This window comes from Equus przewalskii, chromosome 6 (genome assembly GCF_037783145.1).
Source record: "Equus przewalskii isolate Varuska chromosome 6, EquPr2, whole genome shotgun sequence".
Classification (NCBI taxonomy): domain Eukaryota; kingdom Metazoa; phylum Chordata; class Mammalia; order Perissodactyla; family Equidae; genus Equus; species Equus przewalskii.
The window spans coordinates 28663649-28682445 of record NC_091836.1 but is presented as its reverse complement, the minus strand read 5'-3'; the positions used below and the strand labels follow the sequence as shown (position 1 = coordinate 28682445).

The window sequence follows — 18797 nt, the reverse complement described above, 5'->3', positions numbered from 1 at the left end:
CAGGGCGAGGGTGGGTCCTCACAACCTGGACAGTCAAGACAGCCAGGAGAGCAAACCCTTGGTGCCTAAGACGGATCCCAGAATCTCAGAGCTGCAAGGGACCTTGGAGACCACCTAGCACAGGCCCCTCACCCAACATATATGAAAATGAGGCTCAGGGAGGGAAACTGACTTAACCGAGCTCAAGAGTTTGTGCCAGAGCAGAGTCTAAAACTGGAGTCTCCCGACCACTGGATCAACACTCGTTTCATGGTAACACCCGCTCATTAACATTGTTTTTTATTACTGTCTTCCACAAACCAGGTCTGTACAAAACAGTGGGGACACAAGAGACCATGCAAACAGAGAAACACACTGGTCAGCCATCAAATTCGAATATAAAGTGCACGGTGTTATTATACAGGAAGTGTTTCCTGGTTGCCATGGGAACACTGGGAAGGAGTACCCAAGCCAGGCTCTGGGTCAGGGAGGACAACTTAGCAGAAAGAACATTTAAATTAAAATCTAAACAACGAGTTGGAATCGGGCAGAGGCAAGCGGAGGGGTCAAGGGAAGAAAGCACCTGCATGGCCAGAAGGGAAGAGGACACAGGGATCTTTGGGGATCTGACAGCAGTGAGAGATGGTGCCTGAGGGAGGCAGAACCCCCCATCCAAGGCTTTGGCAGCCATGTTAAGAAGTCTGAATTTTATTCTAACGGTAATGTGAGCCATTGAACGGCTTTAAGGGAAGGGGGATGTAATCAGAATTACGTATGGAAAGATCACCCTGACTGCAATTTGAAAGCCAGTTTAGAGGGGTTAAGTCTAGAGTCTGGGGGACGAGTTGGACAGGCACTGAAGAAGTCCTAGCGAGCGGCAGGGTGACTTGAACCAGGCAAAGGAAGTGAAGGGAGAGGTTGGGTTGCGCTTGAGACCTTTTGGGAGGGAGAGTTGACAGGATCTGGGGATAGATGTGGGTCATGAAGAAATGGGAAATACAGATGACTTCCAGGCTTCTCGATGAGCACCTGTGTGGAGAGTGGTGCCACTTACTGACACAGAGATCACCAGAGAAGAGACTGGGGCGGGGGTGACCCCACCGCCAGGGAGAACAGAGGAAGGAAAAAGCAGGAGAAAGGGATGGTAAGCCAGAGGTGCCATGAGCACCCATGGGGTGCATGTCTAGCAAGATGAAGAGGATGAACAGCAGGCCCTTGGAGTGCTCCCAGCAGAGCTCAGATGGGTCGGGCCTGAGCTCCAGGTGCACCTTTCCACCTCTGTCCTTGGTGCTCCGGGTTCTGCCAAACCTTTGGGCGGGTGTGCGTCATAGACCGTGACTTCCTTCCCAGGGGCTGACTCTTTGCTCTTCTAAGGTCAAGGAGCCACCTCAGATAGGGATGATGTTAATAAAGGCACGAAAGCTACTTCTAATTCCTGAAGAAGACAGCTCCCTGCCTATCACGCCACTTTGGAAGACAACAATTGAGAGGCAGCAGAGCAGGGCGATGAAGAACATGGACACTGGGGTCAAATTCCAGCTGCACCAACTAGCTGTGTAATCTCATACAGGTTCCTTAACTTCTCTGTGCCTTGTTTCCCTCATGTGGAAAATAGGCTTAAAAATAAATGCCTCTTCATAGAGTTGTGAGCTTTAAATGAGTTAGTATTTGTTAAAGAGCCTAGAGGAGCGTCTGGCACTTAGTAAGTACTTCCTAATTGTTAAATTAATAAAAATGCATGCATAAGACAGGCCACCCTAGGAACAAGATAATTGGGAGTAGGGGAGACACAGTTCTGTAGGCAAAGGGGCTCAGGAGAAAGAAGGAGCATCCTGCACTGTGGACTTTAAGCACCCTGGCACATTCACTAGGAAAAAACCTGGGCTGAGCCACATGAATAGACTAAACCACCTTCCACCTCAGATCACTCCAAGAAATAATTATTCTGGGGTGGATCTTCTTTAAGAAGTAATGTTTACTTCGGAAACACAGCAATTGCACCGCAAACGGCTTTGATGTATGGGGAATCTGATCAGCCTCCGTTATATTATGGGAGGTAGTCCTGTTTTATGTATCAGGCTTTCTCTAAAGCACTGAAATTTACAGCACATTTGTTATGCGGCTCAGCAAAAGGTGTATGAATACAGAATAGCCTGCTCAATCAACACTGCTCAGCTGGAGAGGCTGGAAAGCTACTCACTCTGCCTAAGAAAGGGATTTGCCGAGAGCACCGGGGGCAAAAATTCCCATCCCGCCAGGGCACCCTGACATTGCTTTCCAACAGGCTCATGTTCCTGCTTCCACTTTGTCGCTTGCTAGTGAAAACAATACAGCCCAGACACGAGGACACTCACTTCCCCTGAGAGCACGGTTCCCTGCCTGTCTGGCTTTCTCCTGTGGCTAGCTTCTGGAAGGGAGAGGAAAAAGATTTATTCATGGGTCTGCCCTCCCTCTCGCCTCCTCTCTTTCTCTTCCCTTCCTTCTTGCATCTTCTCTTTCTCTTCTGTTCCTCATGACTCCTATATCCCAGCTGGCTAGCAAATGCCTATGTCTGGGGAGACCCAAGGCATCAAGGTCCTCAGAGACACAAAGTGGGCAGAAGCTCAATTTGCATCACCTTGGGCTCTGGGGGACATTCTGTCAAACTCCCAGACACCTGCCCACCAGCCTCCTCTGACCATGGTTCTGGACTCCAGCCCCATTCTCAGGGATACCCAGGACCCACGGAGCCCAGAGAGCAACACTCTCTCTAGGGAGGGATCCTAGTTATCCCCAAGGCTCCCCAACACAGCCTCCCCAAGCTGCTTTCCTTAGGTGTGGAGACCAGCCCTGGACAAAACTATGGTGTAGGTAAGACTTGCTCATTCATTCACTCAGCCAACGCTTTTGAGCATCTACTCAGTGCTAGACACTGGTCTAGGAGCTGAAAATATCTCTGTTTCACATTCCCGCCCTCACAGAGTGCTGCCGAGTGTCCTGGGGAGCCAACAGAGGGGCAGCCACACCCCCCTGGGAATGGAGGTCAGAGGTGGGTTTCCAGGAGAACCCCATCTAACCTGACACATAAAAGAGAAATAAGAAAGATGTGTCCAAGAATATTCAAGGCATCACTATTCATGAGGGTAAAAAACTAGACATTCCAATGTCCCTCACCCATAGAATTGATACATTGTGATATGAAATCCATTCATACAATGGCATATGGCAATGAAAATGAACTGACTTAACAACCTGGAGGAATCCCACAAGCAGATACTGCACAAAAGAAAGGCAGACACAAAAGATGCATACTGTACCATTCCATGTCCACACGGTTCAGGAAGAGGCAGAACTTATCTATGGCATTGGGAGTCAGGACAGCGGATACGGGGGGGAGGGGGGGTCATAGTGGCTGGCTGGGGGTGTGAGAGGGACAATTGGGTGCTGTTTCTCAATCCGGGTGCTGGATATAAGGGTGTTTCACTTTGCAAAAATTCAAAGCTGTACACTGATGATTTGCACGTTTTTTGGTATGTTTGATAGACTTCCGTGAAAAAGTTTATGTTAAAAATTTTTTAAGACAAGTAAGAAATAACCTGGCAGAGCAGGGGTCCTCCTTGTCTTCAATGCCCTTGGCTCCCCTCCTTCGCGCTCTCTCTATTATATCAGTGACCTTATGACCTTTCCCACCTTCATCATACCCCTCTCACTCTGTGGTCACACAGGAAAGCATCAAATTAATTAATTTACACTAAATTGTCCATGACTGATAGAAGTTCAATAGTATTACTTCCTTTTTAATAAAGTGGAATTGCTTTAACTCCAAACAGTAACTACCAACAGGCGGCAAGAGAGATAAGTGGTAGGGTGGCGGGCACGGCCCCAACACCCTTCAGTGCGCCCTATGCCACCATGTAACCCGAAGGCTGTGTGACATGCTGAGCTTCTTGCTTCCTGCTAGAGAATGAGCAATGGGCCCCAAGAGTGGGGGCCTTGGGGTCAGACCCAAGGTAAGCAGAGAGGGAATGACAGAACTGTACAAACACTCCGGGCAGAGGGGAGCTGATGGGTGATGCAGGCGTGCCCCTGCAAGGCTTGCCAGGGAATCTGCAATTGTACACTGCCAAAGAACACACAGACTTTGACCTATGCTCTCAATTTACATTGCTGATTTAGGGGACTTTGAGCAGCTCTGTCGTGTTCCAAGAATTATCCAAATATCTCCCCCTTCTGAGGAGGTGGGGAATTGCTAGGTTTGTAAGCCCACAGCCAGATTATCTCTGAGAAGACTTCGCGGCGGGCAGAGCAGGAACCAGACCCCTTGTGGGGATCATGACATGAGGCTCCCGCAGGGACACCTGGCCACATCTGGCCACCCCCTGCTGCCTTCCCATCTTCTCAGTCCTGAAAGGGGATAAGAGGACAGGAAACAACCCTTGGCTGCTCCAGTCCCCTGGTCTCACTTGTCCATTTTCTCCCCGGGCTTTGCTCTCTGGCTGTCAAGGCTGAGAAGCTCAACAGAGCACAGGGCGGGCAAGGCATCTTGCTTCCCCAGGGAGCAGGAGATGAAAGGCCGCTCAGTCCAGCCACTGCTCCAGCAAGCAGGCTGGTCGGGCGCTCAGTGGCTCCATGAGCTGGGCAGGGAGACTGGTAGGGAGGAGGGAGAGAGAAAAGCCGGGCAGTAGGGAGTCACCCTCTGCCTGCAAGGGCCTTGTGAGAGCTCAGAGATGAACCTCTCACTGCTCCCTGTCTCTTTTCACTTCCCAACCCGCTGTCTCCAGATCAGTGGGTTTTCCAGACATAGCAAGAGGTCCCCTGTCTGACAGACTCAACCCTGAATGGGTCCCAGGGGAACAGAGACTTTCTCTGAAGTGCCTCTGGGGGAAGGCAGGCTGGCAGGCGGGAGAGTCCTGTGTCTGGGAGGACTCTTTCCAGAAAGGCCAGGGCAGGGCCCTGCACACAGGCCCTGCAGGGGGCTAACAACAGCAGGGCCCTTGGGGGAGGAGGGGACTCTGCAACGGACATGGGGGCCTTTCCAGGTTGCTTCTGCTGCAACGAGGATGCAGCAGCAGATGGTGGAGGGGAGGGGCCTTGGTCTGAATCCCAGCCCCACCTTCCACGAGCTGCAGGACCTCAGGCGTGGCCCTGGCACGTAGTGGGGTCTCAGCAAATGGTTACTTGTCATGTTGGATGACTAATATCCTAGTAACCTTAGAATGACAAAGAGAGAGTGCCATCAAACACAGGGCACCAGAGTCCACCTCTCGCCATTTGTTAGGTGGCTTACAACATGTCAGGCACCAGGCCAAGGACTTTACATACATTATCACTCTTCATCCATACACAAACGGAAAGGCAGTTCTAAAGAACCCCATTTTAGAGACAGCATTCAGAAAGATGCAGCTGCTGTTCTAATGGTACAGAGCTTCTAAGTGGAAGCACCAGGATTTGAACCTAGGTTTGGCTGCCTCCACGGTCTCCATAGCTAACCACTATGCCATCCCTTCCCAACCGCCACATGCTCAGAGATATTCAGTTCATAAGGAAAGAGGTTTGCAGTGGTCGTTTTACACATCCTATAGGTAGACGTTCTAAGCAAGCGGGGACCTTCTGTCAGAAAATCTCCATGCCCAGCCATACTCTCCTCTTGCTTCTGTTCCATCCCCACAGCAAACACCACAGTGGCAGCAGAGAGAAGCCAGCCCCCCACCACTTAGGGGCCTGGTAATAATGCTGACACAGCCCATCCCCTTTCACCTAGGGAATATATCATTTTCATTTCCTTCTTTCCTGAAAAAGCTAAATCAGTACACTTTTAATGCTTAGAATTTATCTTTATTAATAAACAATAAAAATTAAAAGCTTCTCAAGTCCCTAATTGAACAGCATCATCGGCAGGTGCAGCAGCCTAACTTCAGACACAGCATAATGTGCTGGAAACTCCTAAGCCAAAGGATTTCAAGATAGATACACGCACGTACACACATGCTCACGTGTATAGAAAGGAGCTGGGGCCATGCCACACAGAGGGACCGCTGTCTGCAGGGGATGCTCTTTATCACAGGAAACAGTTCTCTCTCCTTATCAAGCAGGGCTGGGATTCCTAGGAGGCTTGGCCTGGGACTAACTGCCTCTCTGATTTAGAAAGCTGTAAAAACTTGACATGGCTTCAAATATTTAAGCACTTTAAATATGCCGATAATGATAATTACCTTGCTCAAGGCATTTCATCTTAAAGGAAGCTCCAGGCCAAGAAGACTCTGAAATCATTGTCACTGAATAGACAATGCTCTTGCTTGACTCCAATCCTCCCCATTGTGCTGGTGGCCCTGTGGGCAGCTGTCACCCAAAGCAAAAGGGAATTGAACTTAGAGCCAGATAACGAAGGTGCCACCATCTGATTGTGTCCCTGGGTGAGCCAGATGGCTTCTAAGTCTCCATATCTGTAAAATGAGGATGACAGTATAGCTGGCTTGCCTCACAGGTTATGTGTGACAATGAAGGAAACCATGTGTGAACTCCAAGTGGGTTATAGACATGAGCAATTAATAAGGCAGCAGCACCAACACCCACGACCCAGGTGGCAGAGAAGCACGTGCACCCCAGTGCCCACTTCTCACACGCAGAATGAACCTGCCCAGGCTCCTTGGAGAAAGGTTTGCTCACTGTGAACACGTAGAGGCCTCTGGGGGCTGCCGGTGGTAGTGCAGGGGGCTACAGGGCACTCTGGGAGTCAAGAACCACCAATTCAGGTGGTGCTTCCCCACCTCACCCCCAGGACCCACTGGGCGGTGTGACTTGAGTGCGATTCCTGAAAGAGCCGAGTTTTCAGCAAGATAAACATGGGGCAGGCAGAAGGCGGAGGGAAGGACTGGAGAAAAGAAGGACAAGTTTTAGACCTTTATTTTTCACAGACTGGATGCAGCTGACCTGGAGGTAGGACTGGCCAGCATAGTGAAGGCCTTGGAGATGAGCATGGAGTTCTAAGTGGCACCAGGATTCCAAGAGGGCGTGCTGTAGCTTGAGGATGGGGGGAAGACGAAGGAAGGAGATGAGGAGAGGGTGAGGGAAGCAATCGGGTATTGAAGCCCCACCATGAGCTGGGTCCCTTACATACTTTATCTCAATTATTCCTGATAAATCTCTGAGGGGGGTTCTGCCATTCCTATTTTTCCAGATGAGGAAGGTTGCGGAGGGTATGGAGCATGCCCCTGCCCACTGCACAACGTGAGCATGCTGGGCTGCAACCAGGGGCCACCCGATTCGAAAGCCCGCATCCTCATCCCCACACCCCACCAGCCTCCAAGGCTGGGACTCTCGGCAGATGTGTTCCGCGTGCCTCCAACAAGCTCAGCTCCATCCTAGGAGCTCAGGGATAAAGAGGAATGTGAGACCAGACTCTCGTCCTCAAAGAGCTTTCAGCATAATTGGAGAGACAAGCCCAAGACTCATAAGGCAACCATAACAATCAGCCCTAAATTATTAGAAAATTAGGAGTTCAAGGAAAGAATCATCTTCAAACTCTCTTTCATGACCTCAGCCATGAAGATCTCTCTCGGCCTCATGGCCCCCAGAGGCCTCTGCCCTCTGTGTCCTCTCTGGTGATGAGGCTGCTGAACTTTCCAGGCTCGTCACATCTCTTCTTCAACCCTAAGAGGTTCCCATCTGACTTGGAGGCCTGGCCCTGGATGGCACATCCACCCATGCTGTGCACAGATGCCCGAGGGGTCCCACTGCAGCCTGGTACTCACAGCGTGGCCGTGGCCTGTGGACAATGCAGCGGCATCACAGGGAGCTTGTGAGAAACGCAGAGCCTCAGCCCTACCTCAGACTCCTACCAAGTCAGAATCCGACTTTTGACAAGTTTGACAAAGTGATTCATGTGCAGACTAAAGTTTGCAAAGTGTGCTGGAACCCCCACCAGCCACATCGCCAACATTGTCAGAACTGGAAGGATGATGATAATGACAATGACAGCTCACATGATAGGTGACATGTTCTGAGTGCTGTTTACAAGCTGGACATTGCACCACATGCTTTAGGTACATCTCTATCACTTCTCACAAAACCTCTGAGAGGCTGAGCCTGTCATTATTCCCATTCTGCATACAGGAGAACTGAGGCTGAGAGAGGTCAGCAGCACGTCAATGACAAAGCTGGACCCAGACCCAGGACCATGCAATGCTATCGCCCATGCACGCTCTTGTCTGCTCAGTCAGAGTGTTTCTCCAAGAGCCCAGAGGTTGCCTGGGCACACTGTCTCATTTCACAGATGAAGAAACAGGTCCAGCGAGAGAAGGCCCTTGCCCACGATCCCACAGCCAGGACTCCCGAACCCTGGTCAGTGGACTTTCCAGTATACCATACCACCCTTCCTCAGCGTCCAATGGTGTGGCACAAACAGAGCTGGACTAATTTTAAAGCAGGCAAAGCTATTTAAATCATTAGCTCATTTTTGCTCAAAACAATATGAACACATGGACTGTAACAGAACCTCCCTCCCAGGAGAGCTTGTCCCTTACCTGAAGCTCCTGTGACCGGCCCCGGCCACCCAGAGCCCCGCCCGATGCCCTTGGAAGAGGAGTCAGGAGCCGGCTTGTCAGAAGCCGGATGTCACTTTTTCCTGGCAGTGCAGGGAAGGCTGGAGACGGCTGCTAGCTCAGAACCACCAGCAGAAGTGTTGCTTCAAAGCCTGGACTGCCGCCTCCTCCCAGCAGGCTGCCAGGAGCACGCGCAACCCGGAGAGATTCTGATTCACTGTTCTTCAAGCGTGTTTCGATTTGTTTCAGAAACACTCTCAGAATGACACCACAAAGCAGTCAGGCAGTCTTTTGTCTGTGCTAAAGAGCAAGCCACTGGAGGCCTGACCTGTCGACTCCAGACAGGCTCAGCTCCTGCACCTGGGCTGGAGGGCCTTCTGCTCCCCCCAGAGGCTGACAGGTGAGAGGTGGCGGAGGGCCATAAGGAGCAGCGGGGAGGAATGACTCTGCGGGGAGAGAGAAAACCCTCCCAGGCACTTCAGCTGCAGAATGAGCTCAGCGGGGCTCCCAGACCCCAGCTGGGAAGGGGTACTCCCTGCTCCAGGCCCACGGTGGCCCTGCCACCAGCACAGTCGCCAGGCGCCTCTTTTCTCGGAGCTGGGCACTCTGCACTGAAGCTTTGCCAGTCCAACTGCAGGCCTGATGCCACTGGATTAACACTAGGACAGCCAGGACAGGCCCAATGTGCACGGAGGCCTCTGGCCTGGTGCAGACAAAACGTCAGGCCCCGCAGGGGAAGGGCGGACTCTGCTCTGAGGGGAGGGCATCCCCTCTCTCCAAGCAAAAGGCCAGCTCCCCAGTCGCCCAGCAGGGAGGGAACTGTGGCTGAAGCTGTCAATACAAATAGCAGAGGCCTGGCGGGGACTCTCCCTCGGAGGACAATCGGAGCAGAGCAGGTGGGAAGCTGGGTTTACTTCACACCCGCTTGAGGGACCCTGGCCTCCTCTGCTTGGGAGAGGGGACTGGCCATAGGCCTGAGCATACAACCAGGTGCACCCGTGGCCCAGAGGGAAGATTCAGGAGGGCATGGTGTGGAGGGCATGAGGACAACAGAGGAGGAGCAGCTGGAAGGCAGAGGTCAGAGAGCAGCATCGGCAGGAGTGGAAAAACAGGGGCTACCATTTTGCGAAGGTGTGTGTGCTCTGGAGCAAGCTGGCCCTACCTAGTTTTTATTTTATCTCATTTAATCCTCAGACGCCCTATGAGGTAGATACTGCTACTGTCCCCATTTTTCAAATGAAGCCCAAATAGGCAGGTGACATGTCCAACCCAGACTACACGGACATTCAGTGGTATAGACAGGATTCAAACTCAGATCATCAACCAGTACCCTGTACCAGTTTTGTTCTCACCACGTGCTCCCCTTTGCCTGCCCCAACTCTCCAAATCCTCCCTCTTCTCCAAGGCCCAGCTCTGGGCCACCTCCTCCATGTTGCCCTCCTTGACTCCTCCAGGCTTCACCTAGCTCAGCCAAGTCGGAATGGCTACGCCTCTCCCATCAGCACCTGCAGGGCTGCTTTTACTGCCTCGTTTGGTGGTTATTCATCTTCCTGAAGAGAGTGTGAGCTCCTAAGAGGGCAGGAGATGTGTTCTTCACACGCAGTGTCCCCACACAGCATAACACAGACACGGCTTGCTCAATAAATATTTAAGAAAAGAGGGGAGAGAAGGAGGGAGGGAAGAAGGATGGCTCTTTCCCTGAAACCCTCTTTACTTCACATTTATTTTTCATGGTACAGAAAAAAAACAGAGAGAACTGAGCATGGGTTTCTCGCCCTCTCTGGAAGTCTTCCACCCCAAGAGCTGACGAGATTGCCAAGGCATCAGGACCCACCTGGGTCCCAGGGAACGGCCTTCTTCAGGCCTTTTTGAAGCTGACCTCCCCTCTCCTCCTCCATCCCTCTGTGAAATGAGCAGAACCCCGGGGATGCAACTGATGGCTTTATGTCATCCTGGGCTTTTGCCTTCACCCGCCCCTGTCTGCATGGGTCTCACGCTATGAGAGGACCCTCGCAAAGCACAGTTCCTGGCTTTGGGGAACCTACAGCCTCCAAGGGGACCTCCTACCCAAAGGGCATGTGGTGGTCTGAGAGGGCCAGGGAACACCAAATAGACTGTCAAGAGCCTGATTCCTTATTGCCACCAAGCACAAGGGCGGCTGAGAGGCAGTGAGCGGTGTCGGGGGTAGCTGGGGTCTCTTGGCACCATGAGGCTGAAGACAGACTTCTAGGGCAAATCAATGACTCCTCCAAGCAGGGAAGAAGCAGCACTCAAATCCGCAGCCAGGGCCAGGGATGTCAGACGAAGGGCTGGTGAGGAGGACAGAGCCCGCTCAACCTGCCTCCACCTCCCAGCCTGCCAAGCCTCTGAGTGCCTCGCCACATCTGAGCCATCTTCATGACACCCCCTCCGTGGCGCGTGCCCGCCCCCTCGGTGGTCCTTTAGCATCCCATCACTGTCACTCGCTGCCTCCTCTCCCCCGAGGCTGCATGCTGATAGAGTCCTGTGTGCTTTTCAAAGCCCTTTCACAAACTCTGCCTTTCCCCATTTCCATCGTGAGCATTCTCAGGCCCACTTTACAGATAAGGAGACTGAGGCTCAGAGGAATTAAGGGGCACAGCCAATTGTTGGCAGCACCCAGATATGAGCTCTGGAGTTTCTTTTTTTTTTTTGGAATGTGCCTCAACATTTATACTGCCGGGAATATGTTATGACCTGAAGAATGATTTCCTGCTGGGATTGGGGAGTGTGCAGCCGGACAGAGGCAGCTCTTGAGGGCCCCTCTCTGTTTGTCTGGCTCAGCTGCTCCAGCCAGGACTGAGCCAGGTCCTCATGCACAGCTCCAGCAGGTGCCCCCAAGCCACAAGCCCCCGCTGCCCGTGGCCCCATGGCCAAGGCAACAGACAACAGCCGTGCTGATATCTTTGCTCCAGCAGTGCCCACCCCTCCGGACAGGTAGCCTTTCTCCCCAGGAGGTGACTCGGTGTTCAGGAGCTGCCAGCAGCTGTGTGCAGAGGATTGTTAAAGGAGGGACCAGGCCTGTCAGGAGGAGGTGGGGACGGCATGAGGAGGCTCCTGCAGCTGGTCCTGCAGGCCTCATTCCATCTCCCAGCCTGGCGTGTTCTGGGAGGCACAGGGTTGAGAAGGGAAGGGGACGAGAGAAGGAAAGTTTCTCCAGAACTGAAGGAACTAGCAGAGCCTTGCCCGCCCCATTGCAGAAAGGCACACGGAGACGGGTGAAATGCCCATGTCCACAGAGCCAGCACCAGGCAGGGCCAGGACCAGAAGCCAGGTTTACAACTCCCCATCTGGTGCTCTCTCTGGACCATACTGCGTGGCTTCTCCTTTGGGGAACACCAGGAGAATGAAGGCTCCCATCTAAAGTCAGTTTTGTGAATAAATGGTGAGTGTCGTAATTTCTTATGAACAAAGAACTGGATTAACTTGGGCTCCATAATGTTCATTCATCAACCAATTACCAGTAAACATTAGTGAAATACCTACTAGGTGCTATCCCTGAGGATTCAACAGTAAATAAAGACTGACTTAGATGGACACCCAGATGGACCCCTAGTACCGGCCTGGGAGCTCTCAAGACAAGATCAACATGGGCAAGATCCACCTGGCCCCTTTCTCCCAGGTGCCACCGACTGGTGCACCCAAGGCCTTGGGCAATGGAAGAGACCCTTGAGCCTCCAGGTGTCAGTTGGCACATTAGGAACTGGTGTGCTGACCATCGGTGTTTACCACGGCGGGGCTTGGCTCTGTGTCAACCACACCAGGCAGACACTTCTTCACAGGAGACCATAAGGCAAACGTTCTAGTCTGTTTTGTCCCACAAGGTTATGTGACTCTACTATCCTGCTGATAAGCCCTGAACAAGCAGGAATGGACTGAAAGTACAGCAAAAGGGTTTCTAGACGATGTGGGGCCAGAGAAGTGAATGGACAGCAGCCTTGGAGTCCTTGAGATTTGATCCAAATGGGAGTTCAGACAGAGGGATGGACTGAGTGAATTCTGGGGGTTTCTAGGGGCCTATTGTTCCCTGAGAAAAGCCTGGATCAAGGCGAGCTTGAGAACCGAGTGCTCTGGAAGCAGTGTTGGTCTGGCAGTGGAACGATGGTGAAGCCATAGGATAAAGGATGTGAGAACCACCACCCTGTGCTCAACCTCTTGAGCAGCCTGTCTCCCCACACACAGAAGATGCCACTCTCTCTTCCAATGGCAGAGGAAACTCATCCACTTCCTTCCAAGAAAGTATCTGTGCCAAGCCAATTAAAGCAGGTAAAATGTTCAAGTTCTTCCTCGTGTCTAATCGACCCATTAAACCCATTTTCCATTCCCTGCTCTTCATTCCCCTGGTGGCAGAGTCTTGTCTCCTCTGTTACTAGCACCTAGGACAGGGGGCAGGGAATTGAAGTCCCCTTTTCATGGGCTGCCAGCAGCCCCCTTGATCAATAGCAGCTGTAAAGACTCAGAGAAATACACATACATAATATTTTTATGTGATTCCCCAAATGAACTCTTTTCTAAAGCATCTTTTTTTGGGGGCACTTTGAAATAATTAAAGTCTTCCATCAAATTATCCTGGAGATCTCTTTCCATGAAAAGCCTTTAATTTCATTCTCCTTAATGTAATTCTATCTCAGCAGATGAACTTGGCTCTTTATATTTCTTCAAATATTGTGTCAGGGCCCTTAATCAGAGGTAGAAGCTCAGCGGAAGAGGGATTGGGCAGTCTGTGTCCATCAGAGCCTGGGGCGGGGCAGAGGGTGGCCATCGTTGACCTCCCCAGGCCCCCATACACCACTGTCTCCACTCACTGGGGCATCGGGCCTCCAATACATGGCTTCCACCTGGAAATGCTGATTCCCCCAAACATCGGCCTACCCTCCCAACAAACACAGTTTCTCCCATTCCCTGGCACTCTGTCTGGAACTGGGGATGAGAATATAAGAGCACACGAGCCAGATGGGACTTCTGTCCACTGAAACTCAGACCAAAATGTTTCCTCTTCCGGATAGATGGAGCTGTCCCTATTAAAAGAGGAGACAGAGAGATCTAAAGAGAAAGAGCAGACGAAGAGCTGATAATCAGCATTTCCAATGTTAATAGAGGCGACACGCTGAATCCCTACATTAAAAGGAAGCGCAGAGTCTGTTAATAATTTGCCCACTGCTTCTGCACCTCAGGGCCCTTTCTCCATCAGCCTCTTCTTTCCCCCGCTCTGTGTCTCTCCTTCTCCGGCCAGCTGCTCCTCTGCCATTCCCCTCTTGATTACCTTTCCTCTACATGTCCCTCTTTCCCAACTGCCTTGGCTGACCACTATGAAATTAAAATCTAATTTAAAATATTTGTTTAACATGCAGTTTCATGACTGCTAGTCCTTCATTTTTATACTGGGTGCATTTCATCTTTTCTAGGTCTGTCTTCAATCCCCACCACTGCCCTCACCCTTAGATAACCAGATACACAAAGTTGTCTTTATTTCAGTGTGGCTTTCCGAGCTTTCCGGGGCAGCAGGTAAGGAGACAGACTGGGGGGCAGGAGGTGAGGTGGGGGCTGTGTCACAGTCCTGGAAGGAAGAAATGAGGGTCTGCACTAATGGATAAGCAGGAAGGACTAAGCTGAGAGCATTCCCAAGGCACTCTGGAAATGCCATACTCCGGGAGGGGAAGAGATCCAGCGTCTGTCAGTCTGAAACGATGTCCTAGGAAGAACTTCACCCAGTTCGCTATCCTCTCTCTGTGTCAGCTGGTTCCAGAGAGGGTGCTGAGAGAACAAGGAATTCTGGAAGCCGGGGTGGCCAGTACAGAGAGGAGGGCAGGACAAGCCCTCCAGGAGCACCTGCAGAGCCTCCTTGTGCGACAAGGAGGAGACTGATGGGGATGGGGTGGCCACCAGAGACAAAGTTTGCTAGAGCCTGGCCTGGGGCGTGGCCTTGCACCTGGTCACAGGTGAGGGGCTGCAATAGAGGCAACCACACTGCCCAAAGTTCTGTCTCATATTTCTGTGCCCAGGTTGACGGCCACGGAAAGGACTGAGCAGCCAGCTCTTGTGCTCTCCATTGGTGTTGTGTCCTGAGAACCTGCAGGGGGTCTCAGGAGCCCTTGATGTGAGGCCAAAGCCGCACAATGAGAAGATGTTTGTATTTCGCCATAATTATTGTGATAACAATTTAATCATTTAAAGACACTATCTTGTGTTGCTCTAATGAAGAGAGAGGCTCTTTTCCACATTGTTTGTGCCATCTGCGAGCAATTTTCACATTAGCCTTGTAGAATGGCAACGCGGAGGCCCGACAGTGACATAGAGGGGCAGAGCAGGGAGAGGAGAGGAGAGAAGGAGAAGGCAGGGGAGGAGGAGGAGAAAGCCAAAGCCCAAAATGGAGGCAGGACACCTGGGCAGGGTGAGGCCGGGAAGTGCAGCCTCCCGGGCCCATGAGAGAGCCAGTGGATGGAGACTTGGTGGTGCCTTTGGGGTACTTCAGATTCAGATAGCAAGGTAGCCCCCAAATTTGTGAGGAAGGGAAGGAAGGCAGAAGAGCCCAGCACACTGGTTTTCAAACTGTGGGTTGCAATCCAGAAGTAGGCCCCTGAAATCAATTTGGTAGCTGCAATCAGTATTTTTTTCTTAACGAAATAGAATAGAGTGGACAATATCAGAGCGAAATACCATTCACAACTGAAAGAAATCAGGGCACCTTGGAGGAATTCCAGGTGAGGGGCAAGGAATATACAAGGTGAGCCTTGACAGCTTGTGCCAGAGGGCAGAGACTTGCTCCTAGACTAATGGGGCCATGTCTAACGAGCAAGGGGCTGACTTGAAGGGGCTCCAACCAGCTAACGATGGGACAATTTGAGCTTCAAAAAGAATAGTGAGGATAACTGAATGAAATACACTGAAAATGTAAAACTTTATGAGTCCACAATTGCAGTGGGTTAAAAGGCGGTCCCCTAAAACAGAGGTCCTTGGAATCTTTGAATACTATCTAACATGGCAAAACATGATTAAGTTAAAGATCTTGAGAGGCAGAACTTATCCTGGACTATCAGGTGGGCCCTGGACGTAATCCCATGTATCCCCATAAGATAGACACACAGAGGACAGGAGGAGGCAAGGTGACCACGGAGGCAGAGCCTGGAGTGATGCAGCCACAGCCAAGGATGGTCCGAAGCCACCAGAAGCTGGAAGAGGCATGGAAAAATTCTCCCCTAGAGCCTTCGGAGGGAGCGAGGCTCTGTGAATACCTTGGTCTCAGACACGGCCTCCAGAACTGTGACAGAATCAACTTCTGCTCTTCTAAGCCACCCAGTCCATGGTCATTTGCTATGGCAGCCACAGGAAACTAGTACAGTAATATTACCCAGAAAGAGGAAGCCAAAAGCAATGAAAATACAAACTGTCAGAGCACATAGCACACAGCATTTCAGTTTGCTATACATTACGCACATTGTTTGATATACATTACCACATTGCACTGTGGTAATCTGGGTTGGGCTCCGAAATGTATTTCTTGCTGTGGATCATGGTCAAAAGAGATTGAAAGACTCTGGCCCAGTGGCTGAGGGCATGGGCTTTAGAATCAAACAGCCCAGATAAGTGACTCAGTTCTGCCCCCTACAGGCCGTGTGGCCTGGGGTGAGTCACTCACCCTCTCTAAGCCTCTTGTCCTGTCTGTAAAATGGGGGTGTTGTGAGGATTGGATAAAACAATGCACCTGCCACTTGCTAACACGTACTGCATCCTCAAGGAATGTTAGTTGCTGTACATCTGTTGTTAGGGTTAATAATAATAAAAATAAAAGACACACGTGAAGACAAGCACAAGCTATCCCCCATGCCCGCGTGAATCACTGCAAAGCCCCTTTGTCCTGCGGCTCCAGCTGAGAAGCCTCTAGAGATGGCAGAACGACAGCGTGTCAGAACTGACTCAAATCATGCAATCAAGCCCCTCGCTTCAGAGAGGAGGAAACTGAGGCCTGAGGCCAAACTGAGGAAACTGAGGCCAAAGAAGAACAAAGACTTGGCCAAAGTTACATAGTTAGTACATGACTGAGATGGGACTAGAACTCAGCCTTCGAACTCCCAGTCGGAGGCAAAGGCATGTAACTCAAACTCCCCATCATCTCTCATTTGTCCCTAGGACACCGTGGCCACCACTCCTGCTGGCCTCCTTCCAGCCCAGGCCTTCGTCCCACTACCAGGACTCTGGGCAAGCCTCCTTTGTGTCCACCCCACAGGAAATCCCTTAGGTGCAACGCCCATTGATTATCTGGGAGGGGATTTCTGCGCCAATGAGCTTTCCTTGCACTGAATGAGCTCACAATGTCCTGTGATTACCTGTTCCAACGATTCCAATATTTCTCTCTGACAGCTCCAAGTGCCCGATCCCTGATCCTGTTTAGCAGGAGGGCCTGCTGGCCTCCGAGCAGCCAGCTGATCAGAGACAAGAAAATGGACTGCGAGAAAGGCTTAGCTGCAGAGAGCTGTCAGGATCACCCGCCACCCTGCAGGCTCACCCCAGCAGCTTTCCGGGTCATCACCCGGGACTCAGAATCATCGTGTCCCTTTCCCAGTTGATGGACTCTGGGCTGGGCCGTCTGTGAACACTGCTTCATGGCATCTCTCAGCCAAAGAGAATTGAGCCAATCTGCAGAAACAGGGACAAGGTTAGATGAGTCCTTGTTCTCAGCACTGAGCCATCCAGCCCTGCAATAATGGCTGACGATACAGTTTTGGAGTCAGGCAGACTTGGGTTGGAATTAGAGCTTTTTCACTTACTGGCTGTGTGATCTCGGGCAAGTGACTTAACTGTTCTGGGAGCCTCATCTGTAAAAGATGGGTAATGATGTCTACTCCACTGAACTGTTGGAAGGATTCAGTGAGACCACGTTTGTAAATAGCTTAGCACAATGCCTGGCATATCATGTGTGCCCAGTAAATGGGGCTGGCAGGAGTGGAAGAAATAGTAGTGGCGGTGGTGGCAGTGGCAGTAACAGTACTATAATATTTGGTACATGACTAGAGCTAAATAGACATTTATTAAATAAACTGAACCAGAAATTTTCCACAGGGCTATGAACATCTGCCTTAAAAGCTTTCTCCACCCACGAACCATTATTCTTTTTAATCATCTAATCATACAACAATTAATTATTAAGCACTGCTATAACCTGAGTGTTTGAGTCCCCCCAAAATTCATATGTTGAGATCCTAACCCCTAAGGGGATGGCATTAGGAAGCGGGGCCTTTGGGGGTGATCAGGTCATGAAGGTGGAGCCCTCGTGATGGGATTAGTGTCCTAATAAAAGAGACCCCCGAGGGCTCCCTTGCTCCTTCCGCCATGTGAGGTTATAGCGAAAATATGATTATGCCGAACTGCTAGTACCTTGATCTTGTACTTTCCAGCCTCCAGAACTGTGAGAAATCAATGCCTGTTGTTTATAAGCCACCCAGTCTATGGTCTTTGTTATCGCAGCCCGAACAGACTAACACAGGCACCCAGCAGGTGTCAGGTGCTGAGCCAGGCACTGGGAATGCGATGGAGAGCAAGGCAGATGGAGCCCGCTCACCATCACATTCCTATTTCAGGGTTGGGGTGGGGGGGGGGCGGTAAAAGACCATTTTGAGAATCCCATTGAAAGTTTCAGACTCTTCCCCAGAAAAACACATCACTACATGTGCATAGCCTTGTGCCAACATTCAGGGGGCTCAGAGAAGGTTCTCAGAGAATCTCTGTCATACATGAACTTTCTGCTCCAGCCACACGTCCTCTACCGCTCCTGGAACCCTCCTGACCAGTCCAGCAGAGGCCGAGAGGAGCCTTTAAGGAGCAAAAGCCCAGTAAACAGTGCCGGACGCAGAGGGGTTCTGGCATCACCTGCACAGGAAATCACAGCGTATCACAGGCTTGCTCAATGCACGGCACACTCGCTGGTTCACTGCCTAATGCGGACGGGTATCTGGTAAAATCTGAGCAGCCCGAACCCACGGCTAAAACCTGTCTGCTCCCTCAAGGCTTCGACTTGGCTTCACGCGCTGGCCTTCGGTTTTCTGACCACCCTTGGGAGGGGTTTGGTTGCCCATGCATGCCCATCTCTAATCCCTCTACAGCCCACTCAGGCCTCTACCTCCCTTCCTGCACACGGACCAGAGCCACGCACTGTTCCCAGGTGCCTGGTACACATCGAGCCCCACCCCCAGCTCATCCTTGCTGGGCAGGGACACAACCCTGCCACCATGCCTTTGCTCATGCAGTTTCCCTAGAGAGAAACCCCACCCTCCTTCCCCCCAACCC

At 51.4% G+C, this 18797-nt stretch overlaps 1 protein-coding gene across 14 annotated transcripts in view; it reads right to left on the bottom strand.

Moving 5' to 3' along the window:
* Positions 1–18797, bottom strand: part of GRIK4 (glutamate ionotropic receptor kainate type subunit 4) — a 413573-nt gene that overhangs the window by 306744 nt on the left and 88032 nt on the right. The window contains exon 1 of one of the 14 annotated variants that reach the window (XM_070625047.1): positions 8481–8668. The exons of 12 other annotated variants lie outside the window; for them this stretch is intronic. The gene's annotated coding sequence lies outside the window, so the exon portion shown is untranslated. Of the gene's footprint in view, positions 1–8480; positions 8669–18797 lie in introns of those variants that run through there. One more of the 14 variants, XM_070625043.1, reaches the window with a different exon arrangement.